This window comes from Metopolophium dirhodum, chromosome 6 (genome assembly GCF_019925205.1).
Source record: "Metopolophium dirhodum isolate CAU chromosome 6, ASM1992520v1, whole genome shotgun sequence".
Lineage (NCBI taxonomy): Eukaryota > Metazoa > Arthropoda > Insecta > Hemiptera > Aphididae > Metopolophium > Metopolophium dirhodum.
The window spans coordinates 29,543,507-29,563,664 of NC_083565.1; positions in this window are offsets into that span (position 1 = coordinate 29,543,507).

Here is a 20,158-nt window from a genome sequence, read left to right on the forward strand (position 1 = left end):
ATGACCAGAATCCTAAACAGAAAAAACTATTCAAAATATTTAGTTCATTAAAGAATGATTATTCATAGGGCACCAAATTATCAATTTTCAAGTCAATACAAAATAATCAATTAGAGTTACATTACTAAAAAAAAAATTGAAGGAGAGTGTTGGCGCTCGCAGGCAAATGCATTTTAAAAAACAAAAAAAAAAAAATTTGGAAAAAATTTTACAGAAGAAAAATACAATTCAAAGTTCAAACTAAAATGCCCATATTCTTAAACAAAAAAACTATTTAATATATTTATTTCATTAAACAAGGAATATTCAAGAGGTACTCCAGATTGTCAATGTTTAAAATATTTAGCTAGTGGTTAAATCCTAAAAAAGAAATTGAAGGAGGGTGTTGGCGCTCGCAGGCAAATGCATTTTAGGAAACCAAAAAAAAATTTAGAAAAAATTTAACTGTAGGACTCTACATTACAAAGTACAAACTAAAATGCCCAGAATCTTAAACAGAAAAAAGTATTTAAAATATTTATTTCATTAAACAAGGATTATTCAAGAGGTACCCCAGATTGTCAATGTTTAAAATATTTGGCTAGAGGTTAAATCCTAAAAAAAAAATTGAAGGAGGGTGTTGGCGCCCGCAGGCAAATGCATTTTAAAAAACAAAAAAAAAAAATGTTGAAAAAATTTTACAGCAGAAAAATACAATTCATAGTTCAAACTAAAATGCCCATATTCTTAAAAAGAAAAAACTATTTAAAATATTTATTTCATTAAACAAGGAATATTCAGGAGGTACCCCAGATTGTCAATGTTTAAAATATTTAGCTAGTAGTTAAATCCTAAAAAAGAAATTGAAGGAGGGTGTTGGCGCCCGCAGGCAAATGCATTTTAGGAAACCAAAAAAAAATTTTGAAAAAATTTAACTGTAGGACTCTACATTACAAAGTACAAACTAAAATGCCCAGAATCTTAAACAGAAAAAAGTATTTAAAATATTTATTTCATTAAACAAGGATTATTCAAGAGGTACCCCAGATTGTCAATGTTTAAAATATTTGGCTAGAGGTTAAATCCTAAAAAAAAAATTGAAGGAGGGTGTTGGCGCCCGCAGGCAAATGCATTTTAAAAAACAAAAAAAAAAATTTTGAAAAAATTTTACAGAAGAAAAATATAATTCATAGTTCAAACTAAAATGCCCATATTCTTAAAAAGAAAAAAACTATTTAAAATATTTATTTCATTAAACAAGGATTATTCAAGAGGTACCCCAGATTGTCAATGTTTAAAATATTTAGCTAGAGGTTAAATCCTAAAAAAAAAATTGAAGGAAGGTGTTGGCGCCCGCAGGCAAATGCATTTTAAAAAACAAAAAAAAAAAATGTTGAAAAAATTTTACAGCAGAAAAATACAATTCATAGTTCAAACTAAAATGCCCATATTCTTAAAAAGAAAAAACTATTTAAAATATTTATTTCATTAAACAAGGAATATTCAAGAGGTACCCCAGATTGTCAATGTTTAAATTGAAGGAGGGTGTTGGCGCCCGCAGGCAAATGCATTTAAGGAAACCAAAAAAAAATTTTGAAAAATTTAACTGTAGGACTCTACATTACAAAGTACAAACTAAAATGACCAGAATCCTAAACAGAAAAAACTATTCAAAATATTTAGTTCATTAAAGAATGATTATTCATAGGGCACCAAATTATCAATTTTCAAGTCAATACAAAATAATCAATTAGAGTTACATTACTAAAAAAAAAATTGAAGGAGAGTGTTGGCGCTCGCAGGCAAATGCATTTTAAAAAACAAAAAAAAAAAAATTTGGAAAAAATTTTACAGAAGAAAAATACAATTCAAAGTTCAAACTAAAATGCCCATATTCTTAAACAAAAAAACTATTTAATATATTTATTTCATTAAACAAGGAATATTCAAGAGGTACTCCAGATTGTCAATGTTTAAAATATTTAGCTAGTGGTTAAATCCTAAAAAAGAAATTGAAGGAGGGTGTTGGCGCTCGCAGGCAAATGCATTTTAGGAAACCAAAAAAAAATTTTGAAAAAATTTAACTGTAGGACTCTACATTACAAAGTACAAACTAAAATGCCCAAAATCTTAAACAGAAAAAAGTATTTAAAATATTTATTTCATTAAACAAGGATTATTCAAGAGGTACCCCAGATTGTCAATGTTTAAAATATTTGGCTAGAGGTTAAATCCTAAAAAAAAAATTGAAGGAAGGTGTTGGCGCCCGCAGGCAAATGCATTTTAAAAAACAAAAAAAAAAAATGTTGAAAAAATTTTACAGCAGAAAAATACAATTCATAGTTCAAACTAAAATGCCCATATTCTTAAAAAGAAAAAACTATTTAAAATATTTATTTCATTAAACAAGGAATATTCAAGAGGTACCCCAGATTGTCAATGTTTAAATTGAAGGAGGGTGTTGGCGCCCGCAGGCAAATGCATTTTAGGAAACCAAAAAAAAATTTTGAAAAAATTTAACTGTAGGACTCTACATTACAAAGTACAAACTAAAATGCCCAGAATCTTAAACAGAAAAAAGTATTTAAAATATTTATTTCATTAAACAAGGATTATTCAAGAGGTACCCCAGATTGTCAATGTTTAAATTGAAGGAGGGTGTTGGCGCCCGCAGGCAAATGCATTTTAGGAAACCAAAAAAAAATTTTGAAAAAATTTAACTGTAGGACTCTACATTACAAAGTACAAACTAAAATGCCCAGAATCTTAAACAGAAAAAAGTATTTAAAATATTTATTTCATTAAACAAGGATTATTCAAGAGGTACCCCAGATTGTCAATGTTTAAAATATTTGGCTAGAGGTTAAATCCTAAAAAAAAAATTGAAGGAGGGTGTTGGCGCCCGCAGGCAAATGCATTTTAAAAAACAAAAAAAAAAAATGTTGAAAAAATTTTACAGCAGAAAAATACAATTCATAGTTCAAACTAAAATGCCCATATTCTTAAAAAGAAAAAACTATTTAAAATATTTATTTCATTAAACAAGGATTATTCAAGAGGTACCCCAGATTGTCAATGTTTAAAATATTTGGCTAGAGGTTAAATCCTAAAAAAAAATTGAAGGAGGGTGTTGGCGCCCGCAGGCAAATGCATTTTAGGAAACCAAAAAAAAATTTTGAAAAATTTAACTGTAGGACTCTACATTACAAAGTACAAACTAAAATGACCAGAATCTTAAACAGCAAAAACTATTTAAAATATTTATTTCATTAAACAAGGATTATTCAAGAGGAACCCCAGATTGTCAATGTTTAAAATATTTAGCTAGAGGTTAAATCCTAAAAAAGTAATTGAAGGAGGGTGTTGGCGCCCGCAGGCAAATGCATTTTAAAAAACAAAAAAAAAAAAATTTGGAAAAAATTTTACAGAAGAAAAATACAATTCAAAGTTCAAACTAAAATGCCCATATTCTTAAACAAAAAAACTATTTAAAATATTTATTTCATTGAACAAGGAATATTCAAGAGGTACCCCAGATTGTCAATGTTTAAATTGAAGGAGGGGGTTGGCGCCCGCAGGCAAATGCATTTTAGGAAACCAAAAAAAAATTTTGAAAAATTTAACTGTAGGACTCTACATTACAAAGTACAAACTAAAATGACCAGAATCCTAAACAGAAAAAACTATTCAAAATATTTAGTTCATTAAAGAATGATTATTCATAGGGCACCAAATTATCAATTTTCAAGTCAATACAAAATAATCAATTAGAGTTACATTACTAAAAAAAAAATTGAAGGAGAGTGTTGGCGCTCGCAGGCAAATGCATTTTAAAAAACAAAAAAAAAAAAATTTGGAAAAAATTTTACAGAAGAAAAATACAATTCAAAGTTCAAACTAAAATGCCCAAAATCTTAAACAGAAAAAAGTATTTAAAATATTTATTTCATTAAACAAGGATTATTCAAGAGGTACCCTAGATTGTCAATGTTTAAAATATTTGGCTAGAAGTTAAATCCTAAAAAAAAAATTGAAGGAAGGTGTTGGCGCCCGCAGGCAAATGCATTTTAAAAAACAAAAAAAAAAAATGTTGAAAAAATTTTACAGCAGAAAAATACAATTCATAGTTCAAACTAAAATGCCCATATTCTTAAAAAGAAAAAACTATTTAAAATATTTATTTCATTAAACAAGGAATATTCAAGAGGTACCCCAGATTGTCAATGTTTAAATTGAAGGAGGGTGTTGGCGCCCGCAGGCAAATGCATTTTAGGAAACCAAAAAAAAATTTTGAAAAAATTTAACTGTAGGACTCTACATTACAAAGTACAAACTAAAATGCCCAGAATCTTAAACAGAAAAAAGTATTTAAAATATTTATTTCATTAAACAAGGATTATTCAAGAGGTACCCCAGATTGTCAATGTTTAAAATATTTGGCTAGAGGTTAAATCCTAAAAAAAAAATTGAAGGAGGGTGTTGGCGCCCGCAGGCAAATGCATTTTAAAAAACAAAAAAAAAAAATGTTGAAAAAATTTTACAGCAGAAAAATACAATTCATAGTTCAAACTAAAATGCCCATATTCTTAAAAAGAAAAAACTATTTAAAATATTTATTTCATTAAACAAGGATTATTCAAGAGGTACCCCAGATTGTCAATGTTTAAAATATTTGGCTAGAGGTTAAATCCTAAAAAAAAATTGAAGGAGGGTGTTGGCGCCCACAGGCAAATGCATTTTAGGAAACCAAAAAAAAATTTTGAAAAATTTAACTGTAGGACTCTACATTACAAAGTACAAACTAAAATGACCAGAATCTTAAACAGCAAAAACTATTTAAAATATTTATTTCATTAAACAAGGATTATTCAAGAGGAACCCCAGATTGTCAATGTTTAAAATATTTAGCTAGAGGTTAAATCCTAAAAAAGTAATTGAAGGAGGGTGTTGGCGCCCGCAGGCAAATGCATTTTAAAAAACAAAAAAAAAAAAATTTGGAAAAAATTTTACAGAAGAAAAATACAATTCAAAGTTCAAACTAAAATGCCCATATTCTTAAACAAAAAAACTATTTAAAATATTTATTTCATTAAACAAGGAATATTCAAGAGGTACCCCAGATTGTCAATGTTTAAATTGAAGGAGGGTGTTGGCGCCCGCAGGCAAATGCATTTTAGGAAACCAAAAAAAAATTTTGAAAAAATTTAATTGTAGGACTCTACATTACAAAGTACAAACTAAAATGCCCAGAATCTTAAACAGAAAAAAGTATTTAAAATATTTATTTCATTAAACAAGGATTATTCAAGAGGAACCCCAGATTGTCAATGTTTAAAATATTTAGCTACAGGTTAAATCCTAAAAAAGTAATTGAAGGAGGATGTTGGCGCCCGCATGCAAATGCATTTTAAAAAACAAAAAAAAAAAAATTTGGAAAAAATTTTACAGAAGAAAAATACAATTCAAAGTTCAAACTAAAATGCCCATATTCATAAAAAGAAAAAACTATTTAAAATATTTATTTCATTAAACAAGGAATATTCAAGAGGTACCCCAGATTGTCAATGTTTAAATTGAAGGAGGGTGTTGGCGCCCGCAGGCAAATGCATTTTAGGAAACCAAAAAAAAATTTTGAAAAATTTAACTGTAGGACTCTACATTACAAAGTACAAACTAAAATGACCAGAATCCTAAACAGAAAAAACTATTCAAAATATTTAGTTCATTAAAGAATGATTATTCATAGGGCACCAAATTATCAATTTTCAAGTCAATACAAAATAATCAATTAGAGTTACATTACTAAAAAAAAAATTGAAGGAGAGTGTTGGCGCTCGCAGGCAAATGCATTTTAAAAAACAAAAAAAAAAAAATTTGGAAAAAATTTTACAGAAGAAAAATACAATTCAAAGTTCAAACTAAAATGCCCATATTCTTAAAAAGAAAAAACTATTTAAAATATTTATTTCATTAAACAAGGAATATTCAAGAGGTACCCCAGATTGTCAATGTTTAAATTGAAGGAGGGTGTTGGCGCCCGCAGGCAAATGCATTTTAGGAAACCAAAAAAAAATTTTGAAAAATTTAACTGTAGGACTCTACATTACAAAGTACAAACTAAAATGACCAGAATCCTAAACAGAAAAAACTATTCAAAATATTTAGTTCATTAAAGAATGATTATTCATAGGGCACCAAATTATCAATTTTCAAGTCAATACAAAATAATCAATTAGAGTTACATTACTAAAAAAAAAATTGAAGGAGAGTGTTGGCGCTCGCAGGCAAATGCATTTTAAAAAACAAAAAAAAAAAAATTTGGAAAAAATTTTACAGAAGAAAAATACAATTCAAAGTTCAAACTAAAATGCCCATATTCTTAAAAAGAAAAAACTATTTAAAATATTTATTTCATTAAACAAGGAATATTCAAGAGGTACCCCAGATTGTCAATGTTTAAATTGAAGGAGGGTGTTGGCGCCCGCAGGCAAATGCATTTTAGGAAACCAAAAAAAAATTTTGAAAAAATTTAATTGTAGGACTCTACATTACAAAGTACAAACTAAAATGCCCAGAATCTTAAACAGAAAAAAGTATTTAAAATATTTATTTCATTAAACAAGGATTATTCAAGAGGAACCCCAGATTGTCAATGTTTAAAATATTTAGCTACAGGTTAAATCCTAAAAAAGTAATTGAAGGAGGGTGTTGGCGCCCGCAGGCAAATGCATTTTAAAAAACAAAAAAAAAAAAATTTGGAAAAAATTTTACAGAAGAAAAATACAATTCAAAGTTCAAACTAAAATGCCCATATTCTTAAACAAAAAAACTATTTAAAATATTTATTTCATTGAACAAGGAATATTCAAGAGGTACCCCAGATTGTCAATGTTTAAATTGAAGGAGGGTGTTGGCGCCCGCAGGCAAATGCATTTTAGGAAACCAAAAAAAAATTTTGAAAAATTTAACTGTAGGACTCTACATTACAAAGTACAAACTAAAATGACCAGAATCCTAAACAGAAAAAACTATTCAAAATATTTAGTTCATTAAAGAATGATTATTCATAGGGCACCAAATTATCAATTTTCAAGTCAATACAAAATAATCAATTAGAGTTACTTTACTAAAAAAAAAATTGAAGGAGAGTGTTGGCGCTCGCAGGCAAATGCATTTTAAAAAACAAAAAAAAAAAAATTTGGAAAAAATTTTACAGAAGAAAAATACAATTCAAAGTTCAAACTAAAATGCCCATATTCTTAAACAAAAAAACTATTTAATATATTTATTTCATTAAACAAGGAATATTCAAGAGGTACTCCAGATTGTCAATGTTTAAAATATTTAGCTAGTGGTTAAATCCTAAAAAAGAAATTGAAGGAGGGTGTTGGCGCTCGCAGGCAAATGCATTTTAGGAAACCAAAAAAAAATTTAGAAAAAATTTAACTGTAGGACTCTACATTACAAAGTACAAACTAAAATGCCCAAAATCTTAAACAGAAAAAAGTATTTAAAATATTTATTTCATTAAACAAGGATTATTCAAGAGGTACCCCAGATTGTCAATGTTTAAAATATTTGGCTAGAGGTTAAATCCTAAAAAAAAAATTGAAGGAAGGTGTTGGCGCCCGCAGGCAAATGCATTTTAAAAAACAAAAAAAAAAAATGTTGAAAAAATTTTACAGCAGAAAAATACAATTCATAGTTCAAACTAAAATGCCCATATTCTTAAAAAGAAAAAACTATTTAAAATATTTATTTCATTAAACAAGGAATATTCAAGAGGTACCCCAGATTGTCAATGTTTAAATTGAAGGAGGGTGTTGGCGCCCGCAGGCAAATGCATTTTAGGAAACCAAAAAAAAATTTTGAAAAAATTTAACTGTAGGACTCTACATTACAAAGTACATACTAAAATGCCCAGAATCTTAAACAGAAAAAAGTATTTAAAATATTTATTTCATTAAACAAGGATTATTCAAGAGATACCCCAGATTGTCAATGTTTAAAATATTTGGCTAGAGGTTAAATCCTAAAAAAAAAATTGAAGGAGGGTGTTGGCGCCCGCAGGCAAATGCATTTTAAAAAACAAAAAAAAAAAATGTTGAAAAAATTTTACAGCAGAAAAATACAATTCATAGTTCAAACTAAAATGCCCATATTCTTAAAAAGAAAAAACTATTTAAAATATTTATTTCATTAAACAAGGATTATTCAAGAGGTACCCCAGATTGTCAATGTTTAAAATATTTGGCTAGAGGTTAAATCCTAAAAAAAAATTGAAGGAGGGTGTTGGCGCCCGCAGGCAAATGCATTTTAGGAAACCAAAAAAAAATTTTGAAAAATTTAACTGTAGGACTCTACATTACAAAGTACAAACTAAAATGACCAGAATCTTAAACAGCAAAAACTATTTAAAATATTTATTTCATTAAACAAGGATTATTCAAGAGGAACCCCAGATTGTCAATGTTTAAAATATTTAGCTAGAGGTTAAATCCTAAAAAAGTAATTGAAGGAGGGTGTTGGCGCCCGCAGGCAAATGCATTTTAAAAAACAAAAAAAAAAAAATTTGGAAAAAATTTTACAGAAGAAAAATACAATTCAAAGTTCAAACTAAAATGCCCATATTCTTAAACAAAAAAACTATTTAAAATATTTATTTCATTGAACAAGGAATATTCAAGAGGTACCCCAGATTGTCAATGTTTAAATTGAAGGAGGGTGTTGGCGCCCGCAGGCAAATGCATTTTAGGAAACCAAAAAAAAATTTTGAAAAATTTAACTGTAGGACTCTACATTACAAAGTACAAACTAAAATGACCAGAATCCTAAACAGAAAAAACTATTCAAAATATTTAGTTCATTAAAGAATGATTATTCATAGGGCACCAAATTATCAATTTTCAAGTCAATACAAAATAATCAATTAGAGTTACATTACTAAAAAAAAAATTGAAGGAGAGTGTTGGCGCTCGCAGGCAAGAGCATTTTAAAAAACAAAAAAAAAAAAATTTGGAAAAAATTTTACAGAAGAAAAATACAATTCAAAGTTCAAACTAAAATGCCCAAAATCTTAAACAGAAAAAAGTATTTAAAATATTTATTTCATTAAACAAGGATTATTCAAGAGGTACCCTAGATTGTCAATGTTTAAAATATTTGGCTAGAAGTTAAATCCTAAAAAAAAAATTGAAGGAAGGTGTTGGCGCCCGCAGGCAAATGCATTTTAAAAAACAAAAAAAAAAAATGTTGAAAAAATTTTACAGCAGAAAAATACAATTCATAGTTCAAACTAAAATGCCCATATTCTTAAAAAGAAAAAACTATTTAAAATATTTATTTCATTAAACAAGGAATATTCAAGAGGTACCCCAGATTGTCAATGTTTAAATTGAAGGAGGGTGTTGGCGCCCGCAGGCAAATGCATTTTAGGAAACCAAAAAAAAATTTTGAAAAAATTTAACTGAAGGGCTCTACATTACAAAGTACAAACTAAAATGCCCAGAATCTTAAACAGAAAAAAGTATTTAAAATATTTATTTCATTAAACAAGGATTATTCAAGAGGTACCCCAGATTGTCAATGTTTAAAATATTTGGCTAGAGGTTAAATCCTAAAAAAAAAATTGAAGGAAGGTGTTGGCGCCTGCAGGCAAATGCATTTTAAAAAACAAAAAAAAAAAATGTTGAAAAAATTTAACAGCAGAAAAATACAATTCATAGTTCAAACTAAAATGCCCATATTCTTAAAAAGAAAAAACTATTTAAAATATTTATTTCATTAAACAAGGAATATTCAAGAGGTACCCCAGATTGTCAATGTTTAAATTGAAGGAGGGTGTTGGCGCCCGCAGGCAAATGCATTTTAGGAAACCAAAAAAAAATTTTGAAAAAATTTAACTGTAGGACTCTACATTACAAAGTACAAACTAAAATGCCCAGAATCTTAAACAGAAAAAAGTATTTAAAATATTTATTTCATTAAACAAGGATTATTCAAGAGGTACCCCAGATTGTCAATGTTTAAAATATTTGGCTAGAGGTTAAATCCTAAAAAAAAAATTGAAGGAGGGTGTTGGCGCCCGCAGGCAAATGCATTTTAAAAAACAAAAAAAAAAAATGTTGAAAAAATTTTACAGCAGAAAAATACAATTCATAGTTCAAACTAAAATGCCCATATTCTTAAAAAGAAAAAACTATTTAAAATATTTATTTCATTAAACAAGGATTATTCAAGAGGTACCCCAGATTGTCAATGTTTAAAATATTTGGCTAGAGGTTAAATCCTAAAAAAAAATTGAAGGAGGGTGTTGGCGCCCGCAGGCAAATGCATTTTAGGAAACCAAAAAAAAATTTTGAAAAAATTTAACTGTAGGACTCTACATTACAAAGTACAAACTAAAATGCCCAGATTCTTAAACAGAAAAAAGTATTTAAAATATTTATTTCATTAAACAAGGATTATTCAAGAGGTACCCCAGATTGTTAATGTTTCAAATATTTGGCTAGAGGTTAAATCCTAAAAAAAAAATTGAAGGAGGGTGTTGGCGCCCGCAGGCAAATGCATTTTAAAAAACAAAAAAAAAAAATGTTGAAAAAATTTTACAGCAGAAAAATACAATTCATAGTTCAAACTAAAATGCCCATATTCTTAAAAAGAAAAAACTATTTAAAATATTTATTTCATTAAACAAGGATTATTCAAGAGGTACCCCAGATTGTCAATGTTTAAAATATTTGGCTAGAGGTTAAATCCTAAAAAAAAATTGAAGGAGGGTGTTGGCGCCCGCAGGCAAATGCATTTTAGGAAACCAAAAAAAAATTTTGAAAAATTTAACTGTAGGACTCTACATTACAAAGTACAAACTAAAATGACCAGAATCTTAAACAGCAAAAACTATTTAAAATATTTATTTCATTAAATAAGGATTATTCAAGAGGAACCCCAGATTGTCAATGTTTAAAATATTTAGCTAGAGGTTAAATCCTAAAAAAGTAATTGAAGGAGGGTGTTGGCGCCCGCAGGCAAATGCATTTTAAAAAACAAAAAAAAAAAAAATTTGGAAAAAATTTTACAGAAGAAAAATACAATTCAAAGTTCAAACTAAAATGCCCATATTCTTAAACAAAAAAACTATTTAAAATATTTATTTCATTGAACAAGGAATATTCAAGAGGTACCCCAGATTGTCAATGTTTAAATTGAAGGAGGGTGTTGGCGCCCGCAGGCAAATGCATTTTAGGAAACCAAAAAAAAATTTTGAAAAATTTAACTGTAGGACTCTACATTACAAAGTACAAACTAAAATGACCAGAATCCTAAACAGAAAAAACTATTCAAAATATTTAGTTCATTAAAGAATGATTATTCATAGGGCACCAAATTATCAATTTTCAAGTCAATACAAAATAATCAATTAGAGTTACATTACTAAAAAAAAAATTGAAGGAGAGTGTTGGCGCTCGCAGGCAAATGCATTTTAAAAAACAAAAAAAAAAAATTTGGAAAAAATTTTACAGAAGAAAAATACAATTCAAAGTTCAAACTAAAATGCCCAAAATCTTAAACAGAAAAAAGTATTTAAAATATTTATTTCATTAAACAAGGATTATTCAAGAGGTACCCTAGATTGTCAATGTTTAAAATATTTGGCTAGAAGTTAAATCCTAAAAAAAAAATTGAAGGAAGGTGTTGGCGGCCGCAGGCAAATGCATTTTAAAAAACAAAAAAAAAAAATGTTGAAAAAATTTTACAGCAGAAAAATACAATTCATAGTTCAAACTAAAATGCCCATATTCTTAAAAAGAAAAAACTATTTAAAATATTTATTTCATTAAACAAGGAATATTCAAGAGGTACCCCAGATTGTCAATTTTTAAATTGAAGGAGGGTGTTGGCGCCCGCAGGCAAATGCATTTTAGGAAACCAAAAAAAAATTTTGAAAAAATTTAACTGTAGGACTCTACATTACAAAGTACAAACTAAAATGCCCAGAATCTTAAACAGAAAAAAGTATTTAAAATATTTATTTCATTAAACAAGGATTATTCAAGAGGTACCCCAGATTGTCAATGTTTAAAATATTTGGCTAGAGGTTAAATCCTAAAAAAAAAATTGAATTAGGGTGTTGGCGCCCGCAGGCAAATGCATTTTAAAAAACAAAAAAAAAAAATGTTGAAAAAATTTTACAGCAGAAAAATACAATTCATAGTTCAAACTAAAATGCCCATATTCTTAAAAAGAAAAAACTATTTAAAATATTTATTTCATTAAACAAGGATTATTCAAGAGGTACCCCAGATTGTCAATGTTTAAAATATTTGGCTAGAGGTTAAATCCTAAAAAAAAATTGAAGGAGGGTGTTGGCGCCCACAGGCAAATGCATTTTAGGAAACCAAAAAAAAATTTTGAAAAATTTAACTGTAGGACTCTACATTACAAAGTACAAACTAAAATGACCAGAATCTTAAACAGCAAAAACTATTTAAAATATTTATTTCATTAAACAAGGATTATTCAAGAGGAACCCCAGATTGTCAATGTTTAAAATATTTAGCTAGAGGTTAAATCCTAAAAAAGTAATTGAAGGAGGGTGTTGGCGCCCGCAGGCAAATGCATTTTAAAAAACAAAAAAAAAAAAATTTGGAAAAAATTTTACAGAAGAAAAATACAATTCAAAGTTCAAACTAAAATGCCCATATTCTTAAACAAAAAAACTATTTAAAATATTTATTTCATTAAACAAGGAATATTCAAGAGGTACCCCAGATTGTCAATGTTTAAATTGAAGGAGGGTGTTGGCGCCCGCAGGCAAATGCATTTTAGGAAACCAAAAAAAAATTTTGAAAAAATTTAATTGTAGGACTCTACATTACAAAGTACAAACTAAAATGCCCAGAATCTTAAACAGAAAAAAGTATTTAAAATATTTATTTCATTAAACAAGGATTATTCAAGAGGAACCCCAGATTGTCAATGTTTAAAATATTTAGCTAGAGGTTAAATCCTAAAAAAGTAATTGAAGGAGGATGTTGGCGCCCGCATGCAAATGCATTTTAAAAAACAAAAAAAAAAAAATTTGGAAAAAATTTTACAGAAGAAAAATACAATTCAAAGTTCAAACTAAAATGCCCATATTCATAAAAAGAAAAAACTATTTAAAATATTTATTTCATTAAACAAGGAATATTCAAGAGGTACCCCAGATTGTCAATGTTTAAATTGAAGGAGGGTGTTGGCTCCCGCAGGCAAATGCATTTTAGGAAACCAAAAAAAAATTTTGAAAAATTTAACTGTAGGACTCTACATTACAAAGTACAAACTAAAATGACCAGAATCTTAAACAGCAAAAACTATTTAAAATATTTATTTCATTAAACAAGGATTATTCAAGAGGAACCCCAGATTGTCAATGTTTAAAATATTTAGCTAGAGGTTAAATCCTAAAAAAGTAATTGAAGGAGGGTGTTGGCGCCCGCAGGCAAATGCATTTTAAAAAACAAAAAAAAAAAAATTTGGAAAAAATTTTACAGAAGAAAAATACAATTCAAAGTTCAAACTAAAATGCCCATATTCTTAAACAAAAAAACTATTTAAAATATTTATTTCATTGAACAAGGAATATTCAAGAGGTACCCCAGATTGTCAATGTTTAAATTGAAGGAGGGTGTTGGCGCCCGCAGGCAAATGCATTTTAGGAAACCAAAAAAAAATTTTGAAAAATTTAACTGTAGGACTCTACATTACAAAGTACAAACTAAAATGACCAGAATCCTAAACAGAAAAAACTATTCAAAATATTTAGTTCATTAAAGAATGATTATTCATAGGGCACCAAATTATCAATTTTCAAGTCAATACAAAATAATCAATTAGAGTTACATTACTAAAAAAAAAATTGAAGGAGAGTGTTGGCGCTCGCAGGCAAATGCATTTTAAAAAACAAAAAAAAAAAAATTTGGAAAAAATTTTACAGAAGAAAAATACAATTCAAAGTTCAAACTAAAATGCCCATATTCTTAAAAAGAAAAAACTATTTAAAATATTTATTTCATTAAACAAGGAATATTCAAGAGGTACCCCAGATTGTCAATGTTTAAATTGAAGGAGGGTGTTGGCGCCCGCAGGCAAATGCATTTTAGGAAACCAAAAAAAAATTTTGAAAAATTTAACTGTAGGACTCTACATTACAAAGTACAAACTAAAATGACCAGAATCTTAAACAGCAAAAACTATTTAAAATATTTATTTCATTAAACAAGGATTATTCAAGAGGAACCCCAGATTGTCTATTTTTAAAATATTTGGCTAGAGGTTAAATCCTAAAAAAGAAATTGAAGGAGGGTGTTGGCGCCCGCAGGCAAATGCATTTTAAAAAACAAAAAAAAAAAAATTTGGAAAAAATTTTACAGAAGAAAAATACAATTCAAAGTTCAAACTAAAATGCCCATATTCTTAAAAAGAAAAAACTATTTAAAATATTTATTTCATTAAACAAGGATTATTCAAGAGGTACCCCAGATTGTCAATGTTTAAATTGAAGGAGGGTGTTGGCGCCCGCAGGCAAATGCATTTTAGGAAACCAAAAAAAAATTTTGAAAAAATTTAATTGTAGGACTCTACATTACAAAGTACAAACTAAAATGCCCAGAATCTTAAACAGAAAAAAGTATTTAAAATATTTATTTCATTAAACAAGGATTATTCAAGAGGAACCCCAGATTGTCAATGTTTAAAATATTTAGCTAGAGGTTAAATCCTAAAAAAGTAATTGAAGGAGGATGTTGGCGCCCGCATGCAAATGCATTTTAAAAAACAAAAAAAAAAAAATTTGGAAAAAATTTTACAGAAGAAAAATACAATTCAAAGTTCAAACTAAAATGCCCATATTCATAAAAAGAAAAAACTATTTAAAATATTTATTTCATTAAACAAGGAATATTCAAGAGGTACCCCAGATTGTCAATGTTTAAATTGAAGGAGGGTGTTGGCGCCCGCAGGCAAATGCATTTTAGGAAACCAAAAAAAAATTTTGAAAAATTTAACTGTAGGACTCTACATTACAAAGTACAAACTAAAATGACCAGAATCTTAAACAGCAAAAACTATTTAAAATATTTATTTCATTAAACAAGGATTATTCAAGAGGAACCCCAGATTGTCAATGTTTAAAATATTTAGCTAGAGGTTAAATCCTAAAAAAGTAATTGAAGGAGGGTGTTGGCGCCCGCAGGCAAATGCATTTTAAAAAACAAAAAAAAAAAAAATTTGGAAAAAATTTTACAGAAGAAAAATACAATTCAAAGTTCAAACTAAAATGCCCATATTCTTAAACAATAAAACTATTTAAAATATTTATTTCATTGAACAAGGAATATTCAAGAGGTACCCCAGATTGTCAATGTTTAAATTGAAGGAGGGTGTTGGCGCCCGCAGGCAAATGCATTTTAGGAAACCAAAAAAAAATTTTGAAAAATTTAACTGTAGGACTCTACATTACAAAGTACAAACTAAAATGACCAGAATCCTAAACAGAAAAAACTATTCAAAATATTTAGTTCATTAAAGAATGATTATTCATAGGGCACCAAATTATCTATTTTCAAGTCAATACAAAATAATCAATTAGAGTTACATTACTAAAAAAAAAATTGAAGGAGAGTGTTGGCGCTCGCAGGCAAATGCATTTTAAAAAACAAAAAAAAAAAAATTTGGAAAAAATTTTACAGAAGAAAAATACTATTCAAAGTTCAAACTAAAATGCCCAAAATCTTAAACAGAAAAAAGTATTTAAAATATTTATTTCATTAAACAAGGATTATTCAAGAGGTACCCCAGATTGTCAATGTTTAAAATATTTGGCTAGAGGTTAAATCCTAAAAAAAAAATTGAAGGAAGGTGTTGGCGCCCGCAGGCAAATGCATTTTAAAAAACAAAAAAAAAAAATGTTGAAAAAATTTTACAGCAGAAAAATACAATTCATAGTTCAAACTAAAATGCCCATATTCTTAAAAAGAAAAAACTATTTAAAATATTTATTTCATTAAACAAGGAATATTCAAGAGGTACCCCAGATTGTCAATGTTTAAATTGAAGGAGGGTGTTGGCGCCCGCAGGCAAATGCATTTTAGGAAACCAAAAAAAAATTTTGAAAAAATTTAACTGTAGGACTCTACATTACAAAGTACAAACTAAAATGCCCAGAATCTTAAACAGAAAAAAGTATTTAAAATATTTATTTCATTAAACAAGGATTATTCAAGAGGTACCCCAGATTGTCAATGTTTAAAATATTTGGCTAGAGGTTAAATCCTAAAAAAAAAATTGAAGGAGGGTGTTGGCGCCCGCAGGCAAATGCATTTTAAAAAACAAAAAAAAAAAATGTTGAAAAAATTTTACAGCAGAAAAATACAATTCATAGTTCAAACTAAAATGCCCATATTCTTAAAAAGAAAAAACTATTTAAAATATTTATTTCATTAAACAAGGATTATTCAAGAGGTACCCCAGATTGTCAATGTTTAAAATATTTGGCTAGAGGTTAAATCCTAAAAAAAAATTGAAGGAGGGTGTTGGCGCCCGCAGGCAAATGCATTTTAGGAAACCAAAAAAAAATTTTGAAAAATTTAACTGTAGGACTCTACATTACAAAGTACAAACTAAAATGACCAGAATCTTAAACAGCAAAAACTATTTAAAATATTTATTTCATTAAACAAGGATTATTCAAGAGGAACCCCAGATTGTCAATGTTTAAAATATTTAGCTAGAGGTTAAATCCTAAAAAAGTAATTGAAGGAGGGTGTTGGCGCCCGCAGGCAAATGCATTTTAAAAAACAAAAAAAAAAAAATTTGGAAAAAATTTTACAGAAGAAAAATACAATTCAAAGTTCAAACTAAAATGCCCATATTCTTAAACAAAAAAACTATTTAAAATATTTATTTCATTGAACAAGGAATATTCAAGAGGTACCCCAGATTGTCAATGTTTAAATTGAAGGAGGGTGTTGGCGCCCGCAGGCAAATGCATTTTAGGAAACCAAAAAAAAATTTTGAAAAATTTAACTGTAGGACTCTACATTACAAAGTACAAACTAAAATGACCAGAATCCTAAACAGAAAAAACTATTCAAAATATTTAGTTCATTAAAGAATGATTATTCATAGGGCACCAAATTATCAATTTTCAAGTCAATACAAAATAATCAATTAGAGTTACATTACTAAAAAAAAAATTGAAGGAGAGTGTTGGCGCTCGCAGGCAAATGCATTTTAAAAAACAAAAAAAAAAAAATTTGGAAAAAATTTTACAGAAGAAAAATACAATTCAAAGTTCAAACTAAAATGCCCATATTCTTAAAAAGAAAAAACTATTTAAAATATTTATTTCATTAAACAAGGAATATTCAAGAGGTACCCCAGATTGTCAATGTTTAAATTGAAGGAGGGTGTTGGCGCCCGCAGGCAAATGCATTTTAGGAAACCAAAAAAAAATTTTGAAAAATTTAACTGTAGGACTCTACATTACAAAGTACAAACTAAAATGACCAGAATCTTAAACAGCAAAAACTATTTAAAATATTTATTTCATTAAACAAGGATTATTCAAGAGGAACCCCAGATTGTCTATTTTTAAAATATTTGGCTAGAGGTTAAATCCTAAAAAAGAAATTGAAGGAGGGTGTTGGCGCCCGCAGGCAAATGCATTTTAAAAAACAAAAAAAAAAAAATTTGGAAAAAATTTTACAGAAGAAAAATACAATTCAAAGTTCAAACTAAAATGCCCATATTCTTAAAAAGAAAAAACTATTTAAAATATTTATTTCATTAAACAAGGATTATTCAAGAGGTACCCCAGATTGTCAATGTTTAAATTGAAGGAGGGTGTTGGCGCCCGCAGGCAAATGCATTTTAGGAAACCAAAAAAAAATTTTGAAAAAATTTAATTGTAGGACTCTACATTACAAAGTACAAACTAAAATGCCCAGAATCTTAAACAGAAAAAAGTATTTAAAATATTTATTTCATTAAACAAGGATTATTCAAGAGGAACCCCAGATTGTCAATGTTTAAAATATTTAGCTAGAGGTTAAATCCTAAAAAAGTAATTGAAGGAGGATGTTGGCGCCCGCATGCAAATGCATTTTAAAAAACAAAAAAAAAAAAATTTGGAAAAAATTTTACAGAAGAAAAATACAATTCAAAGTTCAAACTAAAATGCCCATATTCATAAAAAGAAAAAACTATTTAAAATATTTATTTCATTAAACAAGGAATATTCAAGAGGTACCCCAGATTGTCAATGTTTAAATTGAAGGAGGGTGTTGGCGCCCGCAGGCAAATGCATTTTAGGAAACCAAAAAAAAATTTTGAAAAATTTAACTGTAGGACTCTACATTACAAAGTACAAACTAAAATGACCAGAATCTTAAACAGCAAAAACTATTTAAAATATTTATTTCATTAAACAAGGATTATTCAAGAGGAACCCCAGATTGTCAATGTTTAAAATATTTAGCTAGAGGTTAAATCCTAAAAAAGTAATTGAAGGAGGGTGTTGGCGCCCGCAGGCAAATGCATTTTAAAAAACAAAAAAAAAAAAATTTGGAAAAAATTTTACAGAAGAAAAATACAATTCAAAGTTCAAACTAAAATGCCCATATTCTTAAACAATAAAACTATTTAAAATATTTATTTCATTGAACAAGGAATATTCAAGAGGTACCCCAGATTGTCAATGTTTAAATTGAAGGAGGGTGTTGGCGCCCGCAGGCAAATGCATTTTAGGAAACCAAAAAAAAATTTTGAAAAATTTAACTGTAGGACTCTACATTACAAAGTACAAACTAAAATGACCAGAATCCTAAACAGAAAAAACTATTCAAAATATTTAGTTCATTAAAGAATGATTATTCATAGGGCACCAAATTATCTATTTTCAAGTCAATACAAAATAATCAATTAGAGTTACATTACTAAAAAAAAAATTGAAGGAGAGTGTTGGCGCTCGCAGGCAAATGCATTTTAAAAAACAAAAAAAAAAAAAATTTGGAAAAAATTTTACAGAAGAAAAATACTATTCAAAGTTCAAACTAAAATGCCCAAAATCTTAAACAGAAAAAAGTATTTAAAATATTTATTTCATTAAACAAGGATTATTCAAGAGGTACCCCAGATTGTCAATGTTTAAAATATTTGGCTAGAGGTTAAATCCTAAAAAAAAAATTGAAGGAAGGTGTTGGCGCCCGCAGGCAAATGCATTTTAAAAAACAAAAAAAAAAAATGTTGAAAAAATTTTACAGCAGAAAAATACAATTCATAGTTCAAACTAAAATGCCCATATTCTTAAAAAGAAAAAACTATTTAAAATATTTATTTCATTAAACAAGGAATATTCAAGAGGTACCCCAGATTGTCAATGTTTAAATTGAAGGAGGGTGTTGGCGCCCGCAGGCAAATGCATTTTAGGAAACCAAAAAAAAATTTTGAAAAAATTTAACTGTAGGACTCTACATTACAAAGTACAAACTAAAATGCCCAGAATCTTAAACAGAAAAAAGTATTTAAAATATTTATTTCATTAAACAAGGATTATTCAAGAGGTACCCCAGATTGTCAATGTTTAAAATATTTGGCTAGAGGTTAAATCCTAAAAAAAAAATTGAAGGAGGGTGTTGGCGCCCGCAGGCAAATGCATTTTAAAAAACAAAAAAAAAAAATGTTGAAAAAATTTTACAGCAGAAAAATACAATTCATAGTTCAAACTAAAATGCCCATATTCTTAAAAAGAAAAAACTATTTAAAATATTTATTTCATTAAACAAGGATTATTCAAGAGGTACCCCAGATTGTCAATGTTTAAAATATTTGGCTAGAGGTTAAATCCTAAAAAAAAATTGAAGGAGGGTGTTGGCGCCCGCAGGCAAATGCATTTTAGGAAACCAAAAAAAAATTTTGAAAAATTTAACTGTAGGACTCTACATTACAAAGTACAAACTAAAATGACCAGAATCTTAAACAGCAAAAACTATTTAAAATATTTATTTCATTAAACAAGGATTATTCAAGAGGAACCCCAGATTGTCAATGTTTAAAATATTTAGCTAGAGGTTAAATCCTAAAAAAGTAATTGAAGGAGGGTGTTGCCCGCAGGCAAATGCATTTTAAAAAACAAAAA